Consider the following 7,500-nt stretch of genomic DNA (forward strand, 5'->3'; position numbering starts at 1 on the left):
GCGTGTGTGCGCGTGCGTGCGTGCGTGCGGCGTGCGTGCGTCTTGACGTGTATGGCTGGGTTCACTCTCCTGTATGGTCATGAATAGAGACCTGAGAGGGCTTTTCATCTGTGCATCAGCCCCTCAGAGCCACATGGATGCATTAGAGGTCTCCACTGTAACAAAGGCCAGATCACAGAGGCTGGCTGCCTCCAGGGCTGCACTGGTCATCTGGCATACAGGGCATTTTCCCGGTGGACTGACAGTCCCAAAGGGCTGATGATGCTATGGTTTTTGGTTTGTTTCTTTGTATCTTCTCAGGGACTGTCCCATAGTTTAAAGGGAGTGGCCCATTGGTCCATCTGCAATCTAGATAGCGGACTGAGTCAAGCAGGATATTGTATGAAAATGGGTTGAGTACCAGTATTAGCCAAAAATGACCGGATGGTTTTTATGACCCAAACCAGTCCTGGCTGCCTCCATCCAATGGCCACTGCTCGACTCTCTGTGTGTAATCTCTTGCTCACTCTGAGGGAAAGGAGAAAGCCATACTGAGCCTTAAGCCATCCAGAAACTACCCTGGTCCACCCCGCCCCACCACACCACACCATGCCACACCACACCCCACCACCATCCCTATGCTCTATTTTCTTCAAAAGCCTCTCTACCCCATCCCATCCCATCCCACCACACCCCACCACACCACCATTCTCATGCTCTCTTTTCTTCAAAAGCCTCTCCCGCTCTCCCCTACTCATAAACAAAAGGAAGTGAGCGCCTACTAGGAGGGATGAACGTGGCATATGCACTCTCTCTCCGTCTCTTTACCTTTTTTATACATCAACTGAATTGAGTCCAGAGTCTGGACTGACTGCACTCTCCCTGTCCCCTGTCTTCTGCCATTTGTCTTCTCGAGAAAAAAATAGCGTTCTTCTGTCCCTTCCCTCCTTTTGTGGACCTCTCGGAGGCATTCAGGGGCTTTGACATGTGCTTTCAACGCAATTACAAGTCACGACTCACGGCGCAGCACAGCACAGCTCATTCGGCCAGGCACTACCACTCAACGAAACGAACGCCAGACTTTATTTACAGCGGGTTCCCTTTTAGCCTTTTAGCGGACCGACTGACATGAAGATTGGCTTCACTTAAGCTACTGTACGCAATGACATCCAGCATATGGCATGAATGACATCAATGACCTCATGCCATAGTTTACATCTCTGAATTATTTAATTTAATTATTATTTATTTAATTATTAGGTCAGGTCATCAACATAGTATGGTATGACAGTAAAATATTCCTTCTGACTAGGGATGCAATCGATTAATCGATTACAAAATATTAATCGCAATTAATCAACAATTCAACTGACAACAGATCCAGGTGAAATGGGCATGTGAAGAGTGTGTGTGAAGAGAGGTGTGAATAGTGGGAATATTTAAATCACCTTTGATTAAAGAATTGAAATAGAATTAATTTAAATGTGGTATTTTATCTACATTTTTAATTAAAATGTGTAGATTTAGTATTTTTTTTCCCCCTGAGAAACATTGAGATTTCGGGGGGAAAACGCAGCTTATCAATTAATCGTAAGTCGATCGATAAGACTATCAACTAATGATTAATGAATTAATCGATAATTTGCATCCCTACTTCTGACAGGTTGAGTTTGTGCATTTTCATATAGTGCTTCTCCTGACAGTATGCCACAGGACCGTGAGCTGTATGATACACACATTAAATTGGTGCAGTTTATTCCGTCCCTCCGCAAAATGGTCTAGACAACAGCTCTGATAATTTTCTATCTTACAAGGTGACATAGATGGCAAGGAGTGCCAGTCCCACAGATGAAATCATTTTTTTTTTACATCACAGAAGATGCCTTCAAACTACCCATGTAACAGTAATTCGTTAAACGGGCCATATTTTCATATACAGTAGGCCTACTCTTTTTTCAGCGCTTCGAATGGATAGTATAGAACTATAAAATTCACTACAGTATATTGGTGCAGCACAGCCTCAAACTTGCCATTTTTTTTTACAATATGTCCCCTTTCCTTTATAGTTTGCTTCATTGTGACTGCAATACTGCATTATACATGCAGAATACTACAGCCCAATGCAATGCAATACAATACAATACAATACAATACAATACTACATTACACATAAATATACATAATCCTATTAAATTGTCATGCTATCCAGCTAAATATGTTCATGCCAGTGTACTGATGCAGTAATGCAGACATGAATGTGGGAAAGAGCAGACAGAAGCCGGGGAGTCAGAGCAGTGTTGGCCCTCCCACTCTCCTCTCACTGCTCACTGCAGACGCTGGGCTGGCTGCCGTCACCTCACAGCAAGTAGCAATTATTTAGTAACTGCAACGATTAAGTGTCTAGCCCTCTCCTCTTCTCTCCCTTTTCCTCTGCTCTCCTCTCTTTTTTTCTTCTGCTCTCCTCTCGTTTCCCCCTCCTCTCCTCTGTTCTGCTCCCTGTTCTCACACTCCTCTCCTCTTCATCCCACACTCCTCTCCTCCTCACACCGCTCTGCTCTCCTGTCCTCTCCTCTCCTCTCCTCCCTGCACCTGGTGGGGGGTATCTCATGTCTTAGAAGGAGCTGTCATGTCTGCTTCCCGGGGGGGTGGTGGTGATGGCAGTGGTAGGCATGGTCATGGGGGGTGTACTTTAGGAGATGTGGCATGCTAACCTGAGTCATCGCCAAGCTCAAAGCTCAGTACCAGGCACCACAGGTTGCCCAGTGCTCGCAGCCTAAAACACGAACCGCTAAATGTTTGTTTTTTTGTAAAACAAGGGTTTAATTTTCACTTGGATAAGTTTGAATTTGAAAGACATACGAAACAAGTAATTTGATTAGAAACAAGATATGCTATAAAGATATGAATATAATATGAAATCGAGAAAGCTCTTTTAGTGTGGAAGCAAAAGCTTTGATTATGTAGATTGGATCGTACCCTACATGCTGTCTGCTAGCCAAATAGTCCTCTGACTACTACTGTTACAGCTGCCAGACAATGGCAATTTTACCAGATTGGGCGGCTCCCTGCATATTTGGGTTGTTTAGTACAGCAGTCTGCAGGTAAAAAAGGGCATTGGGCTTTCTTTTTCTGTAGATTTATGGCCAGAAAAAATCAATACAATTTGGTTCAAATTGGGCAGGATTTAGTTACCTGACTCTTGCCATCTGATATGCTTTCGAATGGGAACGCCCCCGCGTGACGTAGCCGAACGCAGCCAGATGATGTAAATCAGGTTAAGGATTTAGGCCGTTGGTGAGCGTTCTTTTTTTTGGGCTGGAAATCATTGGTCACGTCTGGCAACCCTGGACACTGGCACTTCTCCTCTAAGTGGTACACAGGCGCACTGCCACTGGTGTTGGTAATGGAACTGGTATTGGTAGCCCTCTGCCTTAGCCTCTGCAGTGGGATTGGCTGAACAAGCGCAAAACCAAAACACGGACAAAAAGGGGAAGAGGTCTGTCTGCGCCCTTCAGCTCCCAATGTTATTCACCTTCATTACATTTTAAAACTAATTGAGGATTTGAATTTGTTGTAGTTGCCTTAACAGTGAAAAAAATGAAATGAAAAAGAAAATGGAGCGGAATTCTTGAAAATGTGCTATTTGCTATTGCTACATACCTATTAGAAGAACTGCCAAGCTGTGCTCGCCATGTATTCTAAATGGTGAACGCGAAGCAAGGTGCTACCTTTATTGTTATTGTGATCACACAGTAGCCTGATAAACCAGACTAAATGTGGATGTCTAATTTAGTCTGGCCTCGATGCATAATACATCCGAAGATTGTTGATGAGAACAACCTTCCCTCAAAACCCTGCCCGCTTTGATTCAAAACACATCTTTGCATTGTAATTGGTTTGCCAGATTCATGGCATTCTGGCTTCATTGAATCATTATGCGAGGCCAGACCCACCCGTAGACAAAACATTTTGCCGTCCAGCGGGTGGCGCTGGTTCACCAGGCTAGTCACACAGCACACGGCAGAGCACAGTACACATACAGTATTAATAGACATTTAACCCATCACACATGTGAACAAGAGGCAGCCGTGGAATGTACGGTTCGGCACTATTCTCAGGGCATGGACAAACCACTGCACAGGACACGTGCAATTCTGATGTAGAGTGTAAACTTCTATTTCAAATAACGTTTAAATGTAGTTATTTTCATAGAGACAAGGGATGTTGACATGTGGTTGAAATTGATTCACCCTCTTAGTACAAATTCAATTGTTGGTTGGTGCAATGCAAAGTCATGGGCAGCCGTCTAGTGCACATAAACATGACATATGGACACCAATAATAATTCAATAAGTCAAGTGCTGTAGTTACCACACTGTAGTTAACCCACTGTAGTTAACCCTCTGTAGTTAACCCTCTATAGTTAACCCTCTGTAGTTACAACACTGCAATTGCTACTAGAGTACCCAAACCATAACACTCAGAGAAGCAGCCTCGTGTGGCTATTGTGTGGCTAATGTACTTTACGTATCTCATCTTTCAAAGCAACTCTCCATGCTCCAGCTCTCTTCCTTCAGAGACAGAGTTCGTTTCATGGTGACTGTACTGAAGAGATTGTGCACACAGACACAGATTTTGTGTATATCTACAGTGGTGTTCAAAGAGTGTAGACTACAAACACGACTTGCCAAAGAACATACAGACACCACACCATCACACTTGCAGCCTGTCTGCTGCCTGTGATTTCTCTCTCTCTCTCTCTCTCTCTCTCTCTCTCTCTCTCTCTCTCTCTCTCTCTCTCTCTCTCTGTTTCTCTCTTTCTCTCTCTCTCTCTCTCTCTATCTCTCTCTCTCTCTCTCTCTCTCTCTCTCTGTGTCTGTTTCTCTCTCTCTCTCTTGTTCTCTCTATCAACACACACAACACCACACAACACACATTCTCTCTTTTGCCTTATCTCTCTTCCCCTCACTCCCTCTCTCTTCTCATCGGTCTCTCTCGTGTACGGCTCTCAATCTCTCTGTCAAATGTGCACACATGTCGAGTGCAAAATGGAGCTGTGAAGCAGCACACGCGAGTGAAGCGCTGCTGCCGCCTCATGAATATGGATGAGCTGCTGTATTTAGCCGGAGCTCATGGGACTGATCAAAGTGTGGCGCTGCTGGGGATCTGACTGTGCTCTCAGCTGAGGCTGCCGCTGGTGGTGGTGGTGGTGATGCTGAGGTGTTGGGATGCTGTTATGAAACAGGTGATGATGAGGCTGATATTTGTGTTTGGTCCTGATGCCGATCATGGGAATGACACTGGATTGTGAGCCTGTGCGGTGCTGAAGTGAGTGTGGTAGTGGTGGGGATGGTGATGGTGATGCTGAGGTGTTGGGTATGCTGATGCTGATGCTGATGATGCTGGTATGAAATGGATGATGATTATGCTGATATTTGTTTTTGGTCCTGATGCTGAGCATGCGTGCCTGTGCTGTTTGGTGTAGAAGTCAGTGTTCTGTAAGTTAGTACCTGCCAGAATGACTAGTAACGCTTGAGGTTCTACTAGCCAAAGCTGATTTTAACCCACATGTGGCGGGCAGTGGATGTCACTGTCAAGCCCTGCACTGTGGGTATTTGTATCGGTGGTGTTGGGTATTGGTCCTGATGCTGAGGCTGGTGTTGGGGATGCTGATGCTGATGATTCTGTTATGAAACAGGTGATGATGATGCTGAGATTTGTTTGGTCCTGATGCCGATCATGGGAATGACAATGGTATGTGAGCCTGTGCGGTGTCAAAGTATCTTTGTATTGGTTGTATTGGTGTTTGTATTGGTGGTGTTGGATATTGGTGCTGATGGTTATAATGATGCTGAGGCTGGTCTTGGGCACGAATATGAAAATGCTGATGTCACTTATGAAAAACTGAATGATGAAGTTTTTATGTTGGTGCTGATGATGATGACACTGGTGTAGATGTTATTGTTGGTATTTACATTGGTGATACAGTATTGGTATCTGTGATGATGGATGAGTGAATTAATATATGAATGAATGAATGAATGAATGAATGAATGAATGAATGAATGCTCAGCTGATGGTGAGGATGATGCTGAGGATGGTGTTATGAAACAGGTGATGATGCTGATATTTGTGTTTGGTCCTGATGCTGATTATTATGAAGATGCTGGTGTTGATTTTGGTTGATTTTGGATTTCTTGAAGGTGAATGACCTTATCGATCAACTTACAATTAATTAATAAGCGATATTTTTTTCCCAAATCTCAATGATTCCCCCCAAAAAACCCTGATTACATTAAAAAAATAAAATGAAAATTAGATAAAATGCTACATTTAAATTCATTTTCATTCTTAACTTAATCTTTAATTCAAAGCTGATTGAAATGTTCCCATTCTTCACTCTCCTCTTCACAGACACTTCTTCATGGCCATTTCACCTGGGTCTCTCGCCAGTCAAGTTGGCAATTATTATTATTTTATTTTTTTAAAGTTTTATGTATTAGAAACAATCAATACACATCTGGAGCAGACATCTCACAATTACAGTATAGTAGAAAGTTTCCCGTTTTTCTTTCTTTTCTTTTTTTTTTACAACATAGACCCTTAACAACAACATTATTCAAAAACACAACAAAAGTAGTAGGCAAAAAGTTACACAAAACATAATAATAATAAATAATAATAACAGTAATAATCAACAACAAAAGGGGTGGTGTTGGTGGTGATATAGCAAGAGAAGGACACCTACAGTATACAATATGAAAAGATTATCGAAAATTGAATAATTATTATTTTTTTTGACCGATTAACATTTTAATTCACTCAAGTCAAATAATCGATTAATTGTTTACATCCCTAGTAGATGTTGGTGTTAGCGGTGGTGCTAATTCTGGTCATGATGCTCCCCCCACCCCCCCCCCCCCCCCCCCCCCCCCCCCCCCCCCCCCCGGTAATTTGGGTCTACAGCCTCCACCGCTGGTCCTGATGCTGGCTCTGTTGCTGATGCTGATGCTGCTGATGCTGATGCTGCTGTTGTCATGGCTGGTGCAGCAGCAGCAGCATCCGTGTGAGAGCATGTGCGTGTGTGTGATGACACAAGCAATTGCGTAGACGTGTTCCCTCTCTCAGCTCCTCCCTGCTGTAGACATGGTGTAAACGGAGATCCGTGCCACTGTTGCTGCTACATCCCTCCCTTTTTCTCACACGTTTTTTTGCTTCCCTCACTCCCTCACTCCCTCCTTCCCTCCCGCCCTCCTTCTCATCCTCCTCGCTCTCATTCTCCTCCTTGTCTTCCTCCCCTCCCCTCCCCTCCCCTCCCCTCCCTCACCTAATTGTACTCACACTTTCTCTCTGCCTCTCTCACTCCTCTCGCTCTCTCACCCTATTTTCCTGCTCTTCTCTCTCTATCTCTCACACGCTCTCCCTCTCTGTGCTGCTCTCACTCTCTCTCTCTCTCTCTCTCTCTCTCTCTCTCTCTCTCTCTCTCTCTCTCTCTCTCTCTCTCTCTCTCTCCGTCGCTCT

General features: G+C 44.1%; 1 protein-coding gene across 1 annotated transcript in view; it reads left to right on the forward strand.

The window, feature by feature from the left end:
• atp2b2 (ATPase plasma membrane Ca2+ transporting 2) overlaps window positions 1-7,500 on the forward strand; it is a 197,863-nt gene that overhangs the window by 88,587 nt on the left and 101,776 nt on the right. The gene's annotated exons all lie outside the window — the stretch shown is intronic.

This window comes from Engraulis encrasicolus, chromosome 14 (assembly GCF_034702125.1).
Source record: "Engraulis encrasicolus isolate BLACKSEA-1 chromosome 14, IST_EnEncr_1.0, whole genome shotgun sequence".
Classification (NCBI taxonomy): Eukaryota; Metazoa; Chordata; class Actinopteri; order Clupeiformes; family Engraulidae; genus Engraulis; species Engraulis encrasicolus.